This window comes from Schistocerca serialis, chromosome 1 (genome assembly GCF_023864345.2).
Source record: "Schistocerca serialis cubense isolate TAMUIC-IGC-003099 chromosome 1, iqSchSeri2.2, whole genome shotgun sequence".
Taxonomy (NCBI): domain Eukaryota; kingdom Metazoa; phylum Arthropoda; class Insecta; order Orthoptera; family Acrididae; genus Schistocerca; species Schistocerca serialis.
This window is the reverse complement of record NC_064638.1, coordinates 828,234,828-828,252,632: the sequence shown is the minus strand read 5'-3', so window position 1 is coordinate 828,252,632 and position 17,805 is coordinate 828,234,828. Positions and strand designations below refer to the sequence as shown.

Below are 17,805 nucleotides of genomic sequence, written 5' to 3'. Positions count from 1 at the left end.
ACATCTACTGTGTTCCACAGCTGCACACACACCCATTTAAAGATGCCGCCGGACAGAGACTACAGTGTAGATATTGTAGCTGTGTCGTGCCAATCCAGATTGCTTCTTTAGCCGCCTAATCATCATGGACGAGTGATGGGTGTACACTATGACCCAGAGAGAAGGCAGGTAATCAAGCAGTGGACATCTGTTGATTCGCCACTGCCAAAAACAGACGACGACCCAACCATCATTGGGCAAAGTGACTCTGAGTGCTTTTAGGCACTACCATGGCGTGGTGCTAACAGATGATGCTCGTAAGAGCAAGCCGTCACAGGAGAGTACGACCCAAGTCTGTTGACAAGATACGGGAGACTGTCGAGTCGAAGCATCGCGTTGTTGTCTCTGCTACACGACATCTACATCCACATGGATACTCTTCAAATCACATTTAAGTGCCTGGCAGTGGGTTCGTCGAACCACCTTCACAATTCTCTATTGTTTCAATCTCGTATAGCGCGCGGAAGGAACGAACGCCTATATCTTTCCGTACGAGCTCTGAATTCCCTTATTTTATAATGGTGATCGTTTCTCCCTATGTAGATCGGTGTCAACAAAATAATTCTGGATTCGGAGGAGAAAATTGGTGATTGGAATTTCGTGAGAAGATTCCACCGCAACGAAAAACGCCTTTGTTTTAATGATGTCCACCCCAAATCCTGTATCAATTCAGTGACACTCTCTTCCCTATTTCGCGATAATCCCCTTCTTTGAACTTTTTCGATGTACTGCGTGAATTCTAATTGGCAAGGAACCCATACCGGGCAGACTATTCTAAAAGAGGACGGACAAGCGTAGTGTAGGCAGTCTCCTTAGTAGGTCTGTTACATTTTCTAAGTGTCCTGCCAGTAAAATGCAGTCTTTGGTTAGCTTCCCTCACAGCATTTTCTGTGTGTTCCTTCCAATTTAAGTTGTTCGTAATTTAATTCCTAGGTATTTAGTTGAATTTACGGCCTTTATATTTGACTGATTTATCGTGTAACCGAAGTTTAACGGATTCCTTTTAGCACTTATGTGGGTAACCTGACACTTCGTTATTTAGGATGAATTGCGAATTTTCGCACCGTACAAATATCTTTTCTAAATCGTTTTGCAATTTATTTTGATCTTCTGATGACTTTATTAGTCGATAAACAACAGTTTCGTCTGCAAACAACCTAAGACAGCTGCTCAGATTGTTTCCCAAATCGTTAATATAGATAACGAACAGCAAAGGGCCTATGCACCACCTTGGGGAATCCCAGAAATCACTTCTGTTTTACTCGATGGCTTTCCGTGCCCCAATTCATTTTATGCAAGACACAGTTTCACACGCGGCTCCTTTGAGTTATGATATTTTGCCTCGTCTATCCCCCGACTCTTCCTCCTTATTCTCCTGAGCTGGCATCCAGTGATTCTTCCTGTTTTATCGGAAGATTAAACCATTGTTTTGGAGGCGTTCCCAGAGTGACGACAAGATGGTTTTCCAGGCGGAAAATTTTCTGAACAGCCAAATGCAGACTTCTGGTACCAAGGTCTCCGTCTAATCATTCGTCGTTGGGAAATATTGTCGCACTGGAGGGTGACTGTAGAGAACTAAAACCACTGCCAGGTCTCATAACCGCAGCTGAATTTTTTCGAGGTGCTAATTAAATTTTTATAACCACCCCTCAAATTCCTGGACTAACTACATCAGAAAAGGATTAGCACAAGTAAAAATTTAAAATAAGAGAAAAACATCGCGCTAGCCAGGAGATAGGATGCATACCTCGGTCGCCGGGAGGAAGCCCTCACTGCAGACTGCGGGGTCACGATCTGGAAGTTTCCGCTAACCGGCGGACGGGGTAGGAGGCAGCTATCGAACACCCACAGCAGGGAGCGGCGCGGCGCGGCGGGGAGGACGACCGTGTCGCGATTAATACCTGGTGCTCGTTACACCAATCAGCGGGGCTTAATGGGCGGGCGAGAAAAATCGCGACCAGCGTCGCCGCGGGGCGCCGGCAGGGATTTGGAAATTAATTGTGGACGCGGTGGCCGTGAGAAATTGGGTTTGCGCAGGATTACGCGGCCGGCGGCAGGCGGTGGGCGGTGTCCGCCGCCGATGAGGCGCGCTGACCCGAAAAACGGCGCCGGCCGCTCCGCGCCGTGCCGTGCCGCGGGTCCTCGCGCCTGATTGCGGCTCTGAATGCGGCCGGGCGGACACCTCTCCTCCCCTCTTCTCTCCTCCAAGGCGCACTAATCTCTGCCCACATCCGGAGTAATATGTGCTACACGTCTTGGCCGCAGGGGAATGTCTACCTCAAGGCACTGTGCTGGCTCCAGCCCTTTTCAACATTTATATCAGTGCTCAGTCGTTAATCTCAGATACCGTAAGATTTTTGTTCTTTTTCTTATACACACAGCCACGTCTACAATCTACATCACTGTAATATCCTGGTGATACCAGAAGATCTCACATACATCATACGTAGTTGTCTCCAATTGTCACGTATAAATTTGAAATTTGGCTCAAAGCTGCCTACAACCTTTCTCCTGTACGGATGCAAAAGCGTGGAGCCCTGTGACGTCACTCTTGTGCTCGGCGCCGCTTCAAACAGCAACTTGCCGACACACTCGAAACAAAGGCCACAGCTCATAAATACTTGTGAGGTGTAAGGTGGGTAAATGACGTCAGATTGGCACCAAATTTCACAGCTCTTCTTTCCAACCTCATCTTGGACGTGTCACATGATAGGAATGTCGTCACACCACCTTTTACCCACATTTAAAGGCTTATTTTGACAACTCTGCGATGCAGGTCAGAACCACGATACCCAGCGTTGAATCATGCGGTTTTCTTATCGGCACTTGGAATTGACGTGAAAAACGTCCAAGACGTGGCATAAAAGGCGACAGACAAATCAGCCTTTTTATTGGGGCGTTGATTTCCACACAAATCGTGGTCGAAAACAACAGTCAGCCGCGCAACTAACAACAGGACCACGTTCTTCACAATGTTCGCTGTACTGAGAGGCCCCGGACGATTTATCCTTACTCTAATGACGTCGTGGGGCTACAATCCTATTGAAGGTGATCTGACCCCTTTAGTGTATAATGCGACCGCAGTTTTTGCTCTTCTATACGGGGCGGAGCCTCTAAGTACCGTCCAAAACCATTCGACGAAATCTGAACGAGATCCGAAGCAGCGAAGGGTTCAAAATGGTTCAAATGGCTCTGAGCACTATGCGACTTAACATCTGAGGTTATCAGTCCCTTAGAACTTAGAACCATTTAAACCTAACTAACCTAAGAACATCACACATATCCATGCCCGAGGCAGGATTCGAACCTGCGACCGTAGCGGTCGCGCGGTTCCAGACTGTAGCGCCTAGAACCGCTCGGCCACCCCAGCTGGCGCAGCAAAGTGGTTTATGCTTTTTCAGCCCTCATCTATCGCGCCCTCCTGCGGTGAGGTCGCTGAGGGGTGCAAGTCCGCAGCTAGTGGTCTAGTAGCTAGAGTTGCTGCCTTTGGATCACGGGGTCCCAGTCCGATTCCCGGCCGGGTTGAGGATTTTCTCTCCCCGGGGGCCGAGTGTCTGTGTTGTTCTCATCATTTCATCATCATTCGTGAATGTGGCGAGATTGGACTGTGTAAAGATAGGGAATTTGTACGGGCGCTGATAACCGCGCAGTTGAGCGCCCCACAGACCAAGCATCATCATCACGAAGGGGTGTAACATCGACATGTGCGTGGATATAACGGCAATGAGTCCCTTAAAGGCCCCCCAGTTTGGCAAACCCCTCGGTGTCACGCACCCAGCTTTATGAAGCACCTTATGAGTGCTCCTACCAGAGAGTTGGGCACACATTGAGCCGTGTGGTGCCTCGAAGATGCCGTAGGTTTTTATTTTCCTAATGTTCCGCCCTGTTTACCAGAGCAAAAATTGCGGTCATACTACAGACCAAAGGCGTCAGGTTATCTTGTGCCCCATGATGTGTTTAGAGCAGGGTTGAATCGGGTGGGAGGTGGGGAAGGGGGGGGGGGGGGCGGAGGAGAAGGGTGTCAGCAGTGGCGACCGCTATCAAGAACCTCGTCTTGTTGCTCATCGCACTGCGAACTACCGTCTCCGACCACGAAATATGTGGTAATCAACGCTCCTTAAGCCTACTCCTGAGGTCTTTTCGTGTCGATCCTGAGCAGCTGTATGTCTGAAATGTTTCCCTCTCGTGTAAAAAAAACGCGTGATTTCAACCCTGGGTGCTGCGCTTCTGATCTGCGTCCTGGAGGCGTCAGAAGAAGGGATTAAATGTGGGTAACAGGGGCTGTGACGACCTTCTCATCGTGCGACACGTTCACAGAGATGTTGGGTAGAATTGTGGTGAAATTTTGTGCTGATGTCACGTCACTAACCCACCTAATACCTCACATGAACTTTTGAGCTGCGATCTTATTTTTGCATTTGTCCACACCTTGCTGTCTGAAGCGGCGCCGTGCCTGAGGGTGAGGTCACAGGGCGCCGCGCTTTCGCGCCATTATAGAGGAAGGTCGTAGGCACCTTTGAGCCCAATTTCAAATTTATGCGTTGCAGTGGGAGACAATTACGGCGTTTCGAAAATGTGATACGTTCTTTAGCGCAGTATATAACAGCAAGAGAGATTTAAGAACCAGATTTTAAATTGGCAGACACTTCCGGGTTCGCATATTGTTGGCTCTGACCAAAATTTATTACTTAAGGAATGGAAATTAAAGCTCGATAAATTTGCGGGAAGGTAGGAAACAGAAAAGATGGGACCTTCATAAGTTGAAAGAACTAGAAGTTGTTTACCGTGTCCAAGGAAGCTTTAGTCAAGCACTGACTGACGTAGGCGAAAGAAATGTAGTTGAAAATGAATTAGTAGCTTTGATAGCTGCAACAGTGGAGGCAGTAAAGGAAGAACTAGGCAAAAGACGAGCCCCAGTAGCAATCCCTAAATAACACTCGAGCTATGGAATTTAATTGACGACATGAGGAAATATAAAAAAGCAAGAAATGGAGAAGACTGAAGTCAATACAGACATGTAAAATATGAAACTCTGACAACATTCAAAGTGTACAAACACGATTAGAGAAGAGATACAAAAACTGTTGAAGCAAGCATAACTATGAGAAAGCCGGCCGTGGTGGCCGAGCGGTTCTAGGCGCTACAGTCTGGAACCGCGCCACCGCTACGGTCGCAGGTTAGAATCCTGCCTCGGGCATGGATGTGTGTGATGTCCTTAGGTTAGTTAGGTTTAGGTAGTTCTAAGTTCTAGGGGACTGATGACCTTAGAAGTTAAGTCCCATAGTGCTCAGAGCCATTTGAACCATTTTGAACTATGAGAAAAATAGCTGCTGTGTTCAGAAAAGATTTGGAGAAAAAGGAAGCAGCATCACGAGCTCAGTTAGCAAGCAATTGCTAAGCAAAGGAGGGAAATCTGATAGGTGGAAGGAAATTATAGACAAAGAAGGCTAATAGGTAAACGAAATATATCCAGGGTGTTCATAAATTCCCGTTACTTACTTTTAGGACTTGTGGAGAGGAGTGAGTATATAATATTTTGAATAGGAGCCCATATCCGGAAACGTACCGTTCCGGTGCTACAGTCGCTTGAGAACTTGTTTGCTAGAAAGGCGTGCAACAGGGTAGCCATAGTGGGCCTGGTAACGTCGGAATGGCTGATGTCATTTGACCACTTTCATACCTCTCTGACCTGGTTAGAGCCTCATTCACGTGTCTGTGAGTGTTGGAGAAATATGGTTGAGTACACATTTGCATAATACACCTACATGATCCTTCTGAATGGAGCTCACGATAACGGAAAAGCTGCTTGTCACTTATCAGAATCATTCTCCACAACGTCCGGCTCCACCGTATACCCGATTTGCCACAGTTGCGCTACGGTTTTGTGAAAGGGTACATTCACCGTCAGCAGGCGTGACAATGGTGATCCAAGGAGACGCCACACACACGAACTGGAAGAGGCCGTACTGCGTCACGTCAAAGGAAACTCGTCAACGACTACACGAGCAATTTCTTTGGCTATTAGCAAGTACAACTGTAATATAAGTGATGTACCGAGGCACGCCCAATCAATTACTTTTAAAAGTGGTCGCGTTACCAAAAGTTTTGAAATGGATACAGCAAGGAAACGGTACGTTTCCGGATATGGGTTCAGATTCAGAAAATTAGCTAGCCACACCCCTCTACAAGTCCTAGCAGTTTGTAAAGGGAATTTTTGAACACTGCATAGAAGCACTACACAAAGGAAACAAAGTTAAGGACACAGAAAGGGGAAAGGGAAGAGGAAGTGGATGAAGATTAAATGGGGGAAGCACTATTTTGAGAGTAATTTGGCAGTGCGCTAATAGACTGTGGTGGAAACAGCGCATGTAGAGTAGAGGATATTCCCTCTGTAACACTGCCAGCCAGCTCTTGCAGGTTACCACAGCAGATTGACGCTGGCAACTGCTTCAGCGTTATTCCACACCACCGGTCCCAGAACGTCAGTACGACCACCGTTCAGTAGCCAGTCGTGTTACTGAAACCTGGGATGACACTTTTTTCAGCGTTACGACAGAGTGGCTACGTGACACGTGGGGCGTCTGCAAGACAGGGGAACATAAATAAGGGTACCTGGAAAATATAATAATACGTGAGATAATAGAAGCCCTATGACTTTCCTTCCTCATTTATTTTCAACAGTTTTCTAAATGGCTTGATTCCGTCCACTCTTCATCTCAGAGTATCGCTTACACCCACAGTCTTCGATTATTTCTTAGATATATTCCGAACCCTGACTTCCCCTACAGTTTTTGCCCCCTATGGCTCCCTCCAGTATCAAGTAAACTATTCTCCGATGTCTTAACACACGCTGTATCATCTTCTCCCTTCTTTTATTCAGTGTTTTCCACATTACTTCTTTTCTTGCTTATTTTGTGAAGCACCTGCTCATTTATTATCTTATGAGAATATTTATGTGGATATAGTGTCTGTTCTTTCGGACATGTCCGAAAGAACAGACACCATTGATGACCTGCAGCCGTCTAGAACGAAATTAGAATTATATTAATATAACTTCAGCTGCTAACGGGCGTTGACATATATCAACGGGGAGAGGTGAAAATGTGTGCCCCGACCGGGACTCCAACCCGGGATCTCCAGCTTACATGGCAGACGCTCTATCCATCTGAGACACCGAGGGCACAGAGTATAGCGCAACTGCAGGCACTATCTCTCGCACGCCTCCCGCGAGACCCACATTCTCACCTTGTATGTCCACACACTACATTCGTAGTGTCCCACCCCCAACACACTCACTACTCGTGGAAGACTTTCTTACCAAATCCCGTAAGAGTTTGGAGAATATGTGTGCATCCGCACAGAAGAAGGTCATGACCGGTATTGCCAGAACAATATTCATACATGGATATGGAGTCTGTTCTTTCAAACCTGTCCCCGTTGATATACATCAACGCCCGTTAGCAGCTGAAGGTATTAATACAATTCTAATTATGAGAATATATGCCTGTTATCAGAATATGTTTCTTTTATATATGTTAAATACATGTGTATGTATTATTAATGAAAGAATGTTTTCTCGTGTGATGTACTGCTAAGCACATGCTAAATAAATAAATAATATTATCAGAAATAATATATAGGAGCGAAAGATTATCTACAAGTTGTCCAAAAGCCAAATCGCAGTTATAAGAGTCGAAGAAAATGAAATGGAGGCAGTAGTTGAAGGAGGTAAGACATAGTTACAACTTACAGCCCCTCCCCTTGTTTACTCAATCTGTATATTGAGCAGGCAGTAAAGAAAACCAAATAGAATTTTGGAATAGAAGTTAAGGTTTAGTGAGAAGAAATAAATACGTTGAGATTTTCCGATGACATAGTAATTTTGTCAGAGGACTTGGTTAATCAATGTGGAACGGATAGTGCCCTGAATAGTGAGTGTAAGATGAAAATTAACAAAACTAAAACAAGGGTAATAGAACGCAACCGAATTAAGACAGGTTTTGTTGAAGGAATTAGATTAGAAAATGAAGCAATGGAAGTAGTGACGACTTTCCCTGCCCACCTATTTCCCTGGCAATAAGCTAGGTAATAATATACCTCCATACATGACGTCCTACCGCAGGAACAAGACAGTGCTCAATTTAAAAATGGGTGAATGTCCATCATGTGAGGATCGAAACAACGATGGTAACAATGGCAAAAATAGAGATATTAGTCATGTGTCGGGGAGTCTATCAGATGAACCTTCTGATAATGTCTTAAACTCTCTCCCGCCTGTCATGCAATCCTGTTACCTTTTGCGCTGCCTTTCTCCATATCGGCTCAGTTCCTTGTTCGTCCGATACCATCACTGCACAAATGAATACTAATAACTAATACGAGTCGACTCTCAGATTTTCTGCAGGCATTGTCTTTCATAGAGCACTGTTTTCTAGTATATTATCAATTATCTGAATCCTGCCAATTTATTTACGTGCAGGACAATGTACGAGATGGTCCTGCTTTATTTCCTGAAGTCTTGCAGAATCCCTTAATTTCTGTCGGACGATCAAAACCAACGGAAGACATCGAAGGCAGATTTAATGAAATACATGTATTTTTCATCTCAGAAACTCATATAATTGCCTCTGTATGTCCATCTTTTCACAGACGATTGCGCGACGTCGGCTGTTCAGAACAGAATGTCAAATCAAACATCCTTCAGCCGTCTAAATTTCCAAATTGTTATTTAATTGGACTATCAGTTTCGGCAATATATTACGCCATCTTCAGACCACATGATCGACATGTAGGAAGATTCCCACCTCTGGTCCAGTCAAAACAGTGGGCCAGCATTCAATAACTTGTATCCGTACATTTTTGAGACAACGATCTTCTCAAACTGTTTTTTCTTAGAAGAGGATACTGTAACACATGCGAAAGCTTTCAGTACACATTGTTGAAATACCGTTTAGCCATTGTTCCGAACAGCATTCGGAGAGTATTCAGAGAAGTCACGCAAAACATTCTTGTGATCCAGTTTCCGTGTGATCTTTCCCGGTGTCGGCTCATAATAGTGGGGGAATTTGAATTGTAGAAGAGGCTGAACCAATGAGAATGCCTTTGCGTGAAAAACAAGTCAATTATTTTGCAGTTACAGCACCAATTGGCTAAAAAGTCTCAAGTGTTCAACGAATTTCGAGAGCTGCCCTGAACTCGAAAAATCTCGACATTATAGATTCCATCGTGGACCCTCGTACATGAAACAATAAAGGTCCATCAGCGACATGGTGTTAACGTACCAGTCGACTGTATGGAATCAGCGCACGAACATGGGTCGACTTAGAGGTGTGACGCAATGACAGAAAGGCGCTACCGTGTTCGCCCAAGCCTATGACAACATTGTGAATGAAGATGCCTGATTTGATGGTGTATCAATGATAACTGTACCCCTTGTCTACAAGGCATGATAAACCACTAGCTGCAATGTAATTCGGGGTAATAAAAGAGGTCGTAAGAAGATACTAATCGATAGGAACCGCGACGGGTGTCATGCCATGTCAGTGACAATCGGTTTCGACCCGAAATGAATTGCTGCTGTCTGGTAATGGAAGTCCACTTCAACCGATATTCGATCGAACGTTACGAAGGGGACCCCATCGCTGGACATTTGGAATCGCGTACCCCGCAAAAGATCACCGTGCACAGTGGAACATAGAACTGCATGTTTCCAGTCGTGTTGTGTATAATGTTGTCCGACGAGTGGCCTCTTTTCAAATGATGCAAAGAGTTGAATACACAGACAGCCCAAAGAGACGTTTAAACCGCAGATTGTGGAGGATGTAGGTCAGGTTTGAAGTGGTTCTGTGGATATTTTTCGTACCATGACTTAGGCCTACTCACTCAGATTACTCTGAACATGGTGCAGGATGTTTAAGTATTCTCGGTGATGGTGATTGCGCTGTAGACACTCCCGCCTTTCTAGATAAAACGACTTTATTCACAGGCATGTGCTCCTGGTTTGATGAACATTTGGCATCCTATTCAACTTGACTGGTCTTAGTCAACAGTGAGCGAAAAATCTGTAGCATTGCTTATTCTTGCAAGCATTATTATTTTCTTGTCATCCAGGGCACCTTTCGTGACGTAGCAAGCAGCTGACGTCACACAGAAGTATTGATCAGTGTTTGAGACCAAAGAAAATTGCCACGCGTCGGTTTGTACAAGGCACTACAGTTCTTTGAGCTGCTTTTAGCTGACGTGGAATCAGTGGAGTGTGTTACGCCATGAGTGGTTACTTGGGTACGGCTTGTGCGCCAGAACTTCCAACCTATTCAGTAATTAAACCGTAAAATAATAACCAGACAAGTGCAAGTAGTACTCGCGTTTTGAGCGTTCGGCACAAACTTAACCATATACACAGATAGTTCACCTATAGGTCTTGATGAGTGAGTTTGCGAGTATCAAAGTATGTGACATTAATGGCCGTATCTTTTGATTGTGATGACAAGGAAGCTTAAAGTTTTTACACCGTCAAGGGATCGTAGAACTTAGTGTGTGATCTCAGTTTCAAATTGATACGTCTACCCATCCCTGAGAAGAAGGGATCTTAACAGAGGGACAACGAAATGATCCTGTAAAGTTTCGGTTGTTACCGATTAAGGTACGGAAACCTAAAATTTTCTAAAAGGGTAAAGAGTCTCTCTTCAGTGAAGTCATTATGACATATTTATTAAAATAATATAGATATAACATTTGTAAAATAAGATATGAACAGCGTGAATCACTTCCTGCCTTGTGGGGCTGTCACAGTGAATGTTTCAGGAAGTGATCCGTACTGGCAGTGGGTCATGGTGTGTACTCTTTGGCAGCAGTAGTGTGGTTGCGTGGTTTTGTCGTTGCGTCTCTTAGCACTGCCGACCGGTTATTTGTTAGAAAGTTATTTATTGTTCACTGGGCCCGAAAAGTATTCTTGTAACGTACGGGGATCATCTTATGAGAGGATTATAGATCATTGATCGTTGTTAGCACACGACTTGGTGATTATGGCTTTTGTTACACGCACTAAGACCACTTCGTGACTGAAATAATTGTCTAAGCCTGAATATCTGCATCACGTATAATAACAATTAATTTTAGCCAGCAGTACCTGCTCGAGAACCACCGCCTCGCCTATCACTGCGCTGGGGCAACCTACATGGAGTGAAGACGTCAGGTTAGTACAACTTACAGAAGTGTGCGAGCTCTTTCATTGTGTTAAGATCCAACTGTGACCTCCCCTCCCCTCCCCTCCGGCCCACACACAGACACAGAGTGTAGTCTCAGTACAAATGAGGTCAGTAACCTGGACACAGTACTAACATTTGTAGGGGTATGATATTTCTGAAAACAAATTTCGCCATTGTACATAGTAAACAACATCCCCACAATTTAATGCCTCTGTGGACTCTTATAGGCAATGAGTGTCTTCATCTCGATACGCCAGATTTTATGGAAATTGTGGATCTTGTTTCTTGCCGAATTGAGGCCGTTCTCAAAGCTAGAGGCAGCGTTAGACTATATTACCTTTATGCTTTCTAGTGGGGTGTCTATCGTTTTGTCCGGTGGGCTTACGTTGCTGAGTTATCAGCTAACCTACACTGAGATGACAAAAGTTATGCGATAGCGATATGAATATCTACAGTATTGCCAACACAAGGTATAAAATGGCAGTGCATTGGCATAACCGTCATTTGTACTCAGACCATTCAAGTGGAAAGGTTCTCAGCCTGATTAAGGCCGCATGACGGGAATGAACAGACTTTGAACGCGCAGTGGTAGTGGGAGCTAGACGTCCATTTCGGAAATCGTTAGAGAATTCAATATTCCGAGAACCACAGGGTCAAGAAGGTGCGAATAATACCAAATATGAGGCATTACCTCTCACCACGGACAACGCAGTAGCCGACGGCATTCAGTGGCCGAGCGGTTCTAGGCGCTTCAGTCTGGAACCGCGCGACCCCTACCGTCGCAGGTTCTAATCCTGCCTCAGGCATGGATGTGTGTGATGTCCTTAGGTTAGTTAGGTTTAAGTAGTTATAAGTTTAGGGGACTGATGACCTCAGAAGTTAAGCCCAATAGTGCTCAGAGCCATTGAACCACGACCGAGAACAGCAGCGTTTGCGTGGACTTGCCAGTGTCTCAGTGTAGGACGTACAACGAATGTACCCGTTGGGATAGTGCGATGAATTTTGGCGTTAATGTGCTATGGTAGCAGGCGACATACGTGAGTGTCTTTGTTAACAGCACGACATCACCTGTAGCGCCTGTCCTGGGCCCGTGACCATATCGCCTGGACCCTAGACGACGGAAAAAACATGGTCTGGTCAGACGAGTACCGATTTCAGTTGGTGAGAGCTAATGGTAGGGATCGACTGTGGCGCAGACTCTACGAATCCGTGGGCCAAGGTTGCCAACAGGGCACTGTGCAAGCTGATGTTGCTCCATAATGGTGTGGGCTGTGTCTACATGGAATAGACTGCGTCCTCTGGTCCAACTGAACTGATCATTCACTGTAAATGGTTATATTTGGCTATTTGAAGACCATTTGCATTCATGAACTTCATGTTCCAATAGAACAATGCCACTGGGTCATAACTGTTCGTGCCCGCATCTCGTGGTCGTGCGGTAGCGTTCTCGCTTCCCACGCCCAGGTTCCCGGGTTCGATTCCCGGCGGGGTCAGGGATTTTCTCTGCCTCGTGGTGGCTGGGTGTTGTGTGATGTCCTTAGGTTAGTTAGGTTTAAGTAGTTCTAAGTTCTAGGGGACTGATGACCATAGATGTTAAGTCCCATAGTGCTCAGAGCCAGCCATAACTGTTCGTGACTGTTTTGAAGATCATTCTGGGCAATTCGAACGAATTATCTGGCCACTCAGATTGCCCGACAAGAATCCAATCGACGTTTATGGGACATAATCGAGAGGTCAGTTCGTGCACAAAATCCTGTACTGGCAACACTTTCGCAGTTATGGTCAGCTATAGAGGCAGAATGGCTCAATATTTCTGTAGGTGACTTCCAAAGCTGTGCAAGAGGAGGTCCGACGAGGTAGTAGGAGAGACCCCCTGACTTTTGTCACCTCATTGTTAAGTGTCCAGCTTTAGGGAAGAGAGAGCGCCTGCTGCAGCGACGTACCTGTAGGGATGCTGAGGCTGAGCTGTCCCTCGGACTTCAGAAGCGGTGGGAGCAGGGCGAGCGCGCGGCTGGCGGCCGGGGCGGCGCGTCCGGGGGGCAGTGCGAGTCCGCGGGCGGCACGCGGCGGTCTCTGCTGGCCTCGACCCGCGCCCGCATTACCTGCAACACGCAGCGCGCTCTGACAGCGACCACCAGGCGGCACTGTGCTTACGAGCTGTAAACCTACCGTAGCCTAATGTAAACTGTCGAAAGTGGACGTACCCCACGGCAGTCTTCGTAGTAGCTTTGGGCAGTTTAAGAGCTACCCGCGTTACCTGTCCGTTATGTGTGCTGCATACCGTCGGGCGTTATCTCATAACGCTCTCTTTCTTTGCGTGTGCAATCAGCGTCTTGCTAGATGCTCCTAAAAATCGGAAGCGGTGAACAGTCTCATCAGTGGTATATAAAGGGACGAAAAATTCTTTTTTTCTACCTAGTTCCCCTCCTATGTGTCACTTGAAAGTAAACAATACTTACAGCAAAACTGAAATTGTCTACATCAACGTTTAACTCTGGTTTTGTTCACTTGTTGACTTGTAACGTGGAACAGTGGGACGAGGTAGTAAAAAAAAAAAAAAAAAACGAAAACAATACAGATTTATCATGTTGTTGTTGTTGTGGTCTTCAGTCCTGAGACTGGTTTGATGCAGCTCTCCATGCTACTCTATCCTGTGCGAGCTTCTTCATCTCCCAGTACGTACTGCAGCCTACATCTTTCTGAATCTGCTTAGTGTATTCATCTCTTGGTCTCCCTCTACGGTTTTTACCCTCCACGCTGCCCTCCAATACTAAATTAGTAATCCCTTGATGCCTCAGAACATGTCCTACCAACCGATTCCTTCTTGTACTCCAATTGTGCCACAAACTCCTCTTCTCCCCAACCCTGTTCAATACCTCCTCATTAGTTATGTGATCTACCCATCTAATCTTCAGCATTCTTCTGTAGCACCACATTTCGAAAGCTTCTATTCTCTTCTCGTCTAAACTATTTATCGTCCATGTTTCACTTCCATACATGGCTACACTCCATACAAATACTTTCAGAAACGACTTCCTGACTCTTAAACCTATTCTCGAAGTTAACAAATTCAGAAACGCTTCCTCAGAAACGCTTTCCTTGCCATTGCCAGTCTACATTTTATATCCTCTCTACTTCTACCATCATCAGTTATTTTGCTCCCCAAATAGCAAAACTCCTTTACTACTTTAAGTGTCTCATTCCCTAATCTAATTCCCTCAGTATCACCCGACTTAATTCGACTACATTCCATTATCCTCGTTTTGCTTTTGTTGATGTTCATCTTATACCTTCCGTTCAAGACACTGTCCATTCCGTTCAACTGATCTTCCAAGTCCTTTACTGTCTCTGACAGAATCACAACGTCATCGGCGAACCTCAAAGTTTTTATTTCTTCTCCATGGCTTTTAATACCTACTCCGAATTTTTCTTTTGTTTCCTTTACTGCTTGCTCAATACACAGATTGAATAACATCGGGGAGAGGCTTTCTCACTCTCTTCCCAACCACTGCTTCCCTTTCACGTCCCTCGCCTCTTATAACTGCCATCTGGTTTCTGTACAAATTGTAAATAGCCTTTCTCTCCCTGTATTTTACCCCTGACACCTTCAGAATTTGAAAGAGAATATTCCAGTCAACATTGTCAAAAGCTTTCTCCAAGTCTACAAATGCTAGAAATGTAGGTTTGCCTTTTCTTAATCTAGCTTCTAAGATAAGTCGTAGAGTCAGTATTGCCTCACGTGTTCCCATATTTCTACGGAATCCAAACTGATCTTCCACGAGGTCGGCTTCCACCAGTTTTTCCATTCGTCTGTAAAGAATTCGCGTTAGTATTTTGCAGCCGTGACTTATTAAACTGATAGTTCGGTAATTTTCACATCTGTTAACGCCTGCTTTCTTTGGGATTGGAATTATTATATTCTTCTTGAAGTCTGAGGGTATTTCGCCTGTCTCATACATTTTGCTCACCAGATGGTAGAGTTTTGTCAGGACTGGCTCTCCCAAGTCTGTCAGTAGTTCTAATGGGATGTTGTCTATTCCTGGAGCCTTGTTTCGACTTAGGTCTTTCAGTGCTCTATCAAACTCTTCACGCAGTATCGTGTCTCCCATTTCATCTTCATCTACATCCCCTTCCCTTTCTATATCATTGCCCTCAAGTACATCGCCCTTGTATAGTCCCTCTATATACTCCTTCCACTTTTCTGCTTTCCCTTCTTTGCTTAGAACTGGATTTCCACCTGAGCTCTTGATATTCATACAAGTGGTTCTCTTTTCTCCAAAGGTCTCTTTAATTTTGCTGTAGGCAGTATCTATCTTACCCTAGTGAGATAACCCTCTCCATCCTTACGTTTGTCCTTTAGCCATCCCTGCTTAGCCATTTTGCACTTGCTATCGATCTCATTTTTGAGACGTTTGTACTCCTTTTAGCCTGCTTCATTTACTGCATTTTTATATTTTCTCCTTCATCAATTAAATTCAGTATTTGTTCTGTCACCCAATGATTTCTATTATCCCTCGTCTTTTTACCTACTTGATCCTCTGCTGCCTTCACTACTTCATCCCTCAAAGCTACCCATTCTTCTTCTACTGTATTTCTTTCCCCCATTCTTGCCAATTGTTCCCTTATGCTCTCCCTGAAACTCTGTACAACCCATGGTTTAGTCAGTTTATCCAGGTCCCATCTTCTTAAATTCCCACCTTTTTGCAGTTTCTTTTGTTTTAATCTACAGTTCATAACCAATAGATTGTGGTCAGAGTCCACATCTGCCCCTGGAAATGTCTTACAATTTAAAACCTGGTTCCTAAGTCTCTGTCTTACCATTGTATAACCAATCTGAAATCTGTCAGTATCTCCAGGCTTCTTCCATGTATACAACCTCCCCTTATGATTCTTGAACCAAGTGTTAGCTATGATTAAGTTGTGCTCTGTGCAAAATTCTACCAGGCGGCTTCCTCTTTCATTTCTTACCCCCAATCCATATTCACCTACAACGTTTCCTTCTCTTCCTTTTCCTACTATCAACTTCCAGTCACCCATGACTATTAAATTTTCGTCTCCCTTCACTATCTGAATAATTTCTTTTATCGCATCATACATTTCTTCATTTTTTTCGTCATTTGCAGAGCTAGTTGGCATATAGACTTGTACTACTGTCGTAGGCGTGGGCTTCGTGTCTATCTTGGCCACAATTATGCGTTCACTATGTTGTTTGTAGTAGCTTATCCGAACTCCTATTTTATTATTCATTATTAAACCTACTCCTGCATTTACCCTATTTGATTTTGTATTTATAAACCTGTATTCACCTGACCACAAGTCTTGTTCCTCCTGCCACCGAACTTCGCTAATTCCCACGATATCTAACTTTAACTTATCCATTTCCCTTTTTAAATTTTCTAATCTACCTGCCGATTACGGGATCTGACATTCCACGCTCCGATCCGTAGAACGCCAGTTTTCTTTCTCCTGATAACGACGTCCCCTTGAGTAGTCCCCGCCCGGAGATCCGAATGGGGGACTATTTTACCTCCAGAATATTTTACCCAAGAGGACGCCATCATCATCTATCCATACAGTAAAGCTGCATGCCCTCGGGAAATATTACGGCCATAGTTTCTCCTTGCTTTCAGCCGTTCGCAGTACCAGCACAGCAAGGCCGTTTTGGTTAGTGTTACAAGGCCAGATCAGTCAATCGTCCAGACTGTTGCCCCTGCAACTACTGTAAAGGCTGCTGCCCCTCTTCAGGAACCATAAGTTTGTCTGGCCTCTCAACAGATACCCCTCCGTTGTGGTTGCACCTACGGTACGGCTATCTGTATCGCTGAGGCACGCAAGCCTCCCCACCAACGGCAAGGTCTATGGTTCATGGGGGGGGGGGAGATTTATCATATAGCGCTAGAAAACCAAAAGGCCATAGTTATCAAACGTCGGTTCAATATTGCGTCAAACTTATATTCGGTTCAATATTGTGTCGAACTTATATGAAACACGTTTCTGTTAGTCAAACAACTTTGGCATTTATCTATAATAACAGGAAACTCTTGCCTTTGGTCATGATGAAGAATCTCCTATTGAGTACAAAATTACAACAATAAATAAATGTATCTTTTTATGTTTGTACATTTAAACTGTACTTGAATCAGACGTAAATGCTTTGGTTACATAAAATCCCAGCGGTTATGAGATCGCCTAATTTTAATTAGTTACAAAGTGCGATGTATATTGTGTAAGAATACAAAACACACAATGGACTAACACTGTACGGTGTGCGGTTCCAGTTATGTTCAAACCAAAAGATCAAGCAAACAAACAAACAAAAAAGAAAAGTCATCAGCTTCCAGTTTCTCTCTTAGACGTTCTTTTATCTTTCTTTTCCTACGAGTGCTAGCGTAGTTTTCGTAGGTTACTTCTCTCTAGCACTAGTATAAAAATTTAGTTAGTTGCATGTGCCATGGCTCATCTGAACGATTCTTTTACCGAAATGATGTGGAACGACTCAGTTTACAGGATGTTTATGCATGATTAGTGTTAACGTTAATGAACATGTTATTTTTTTCGT

The 17,805-nt window shown here is 44.6% G+C and overlaps 1 protein-coding gene across 10 annotated transcripts in view; it reads right to left on the bottom strand.

The window, feature by feature from the left end:
- Nucleotides 1-17,805, bottom strand: part of LOC126484627 (glutamate-gated chloride channel) — a 724,772-nt gene that overhangs the window by 224,674 nt on the left and 482,293 nt on the right. For 8 of the 10 annotated variants that reach the window (XM_050108232.1, XM_050108236.1, XM_050108244.1 and 5 more), the window contains exon 4: nucleotides 13,190-13,348. The exons of the other annotated variants lie outside the window; for them this stretch is intronic. The gene's annotated coding sequence lies outside the window, so the exon portion shown is untranslated. The remainder of the gene's footprint in view (nucleotides 1-13,189; nucleotides 13,349-17,805) is intronic. 10 annotated transcript variants of the gene reach the window in all.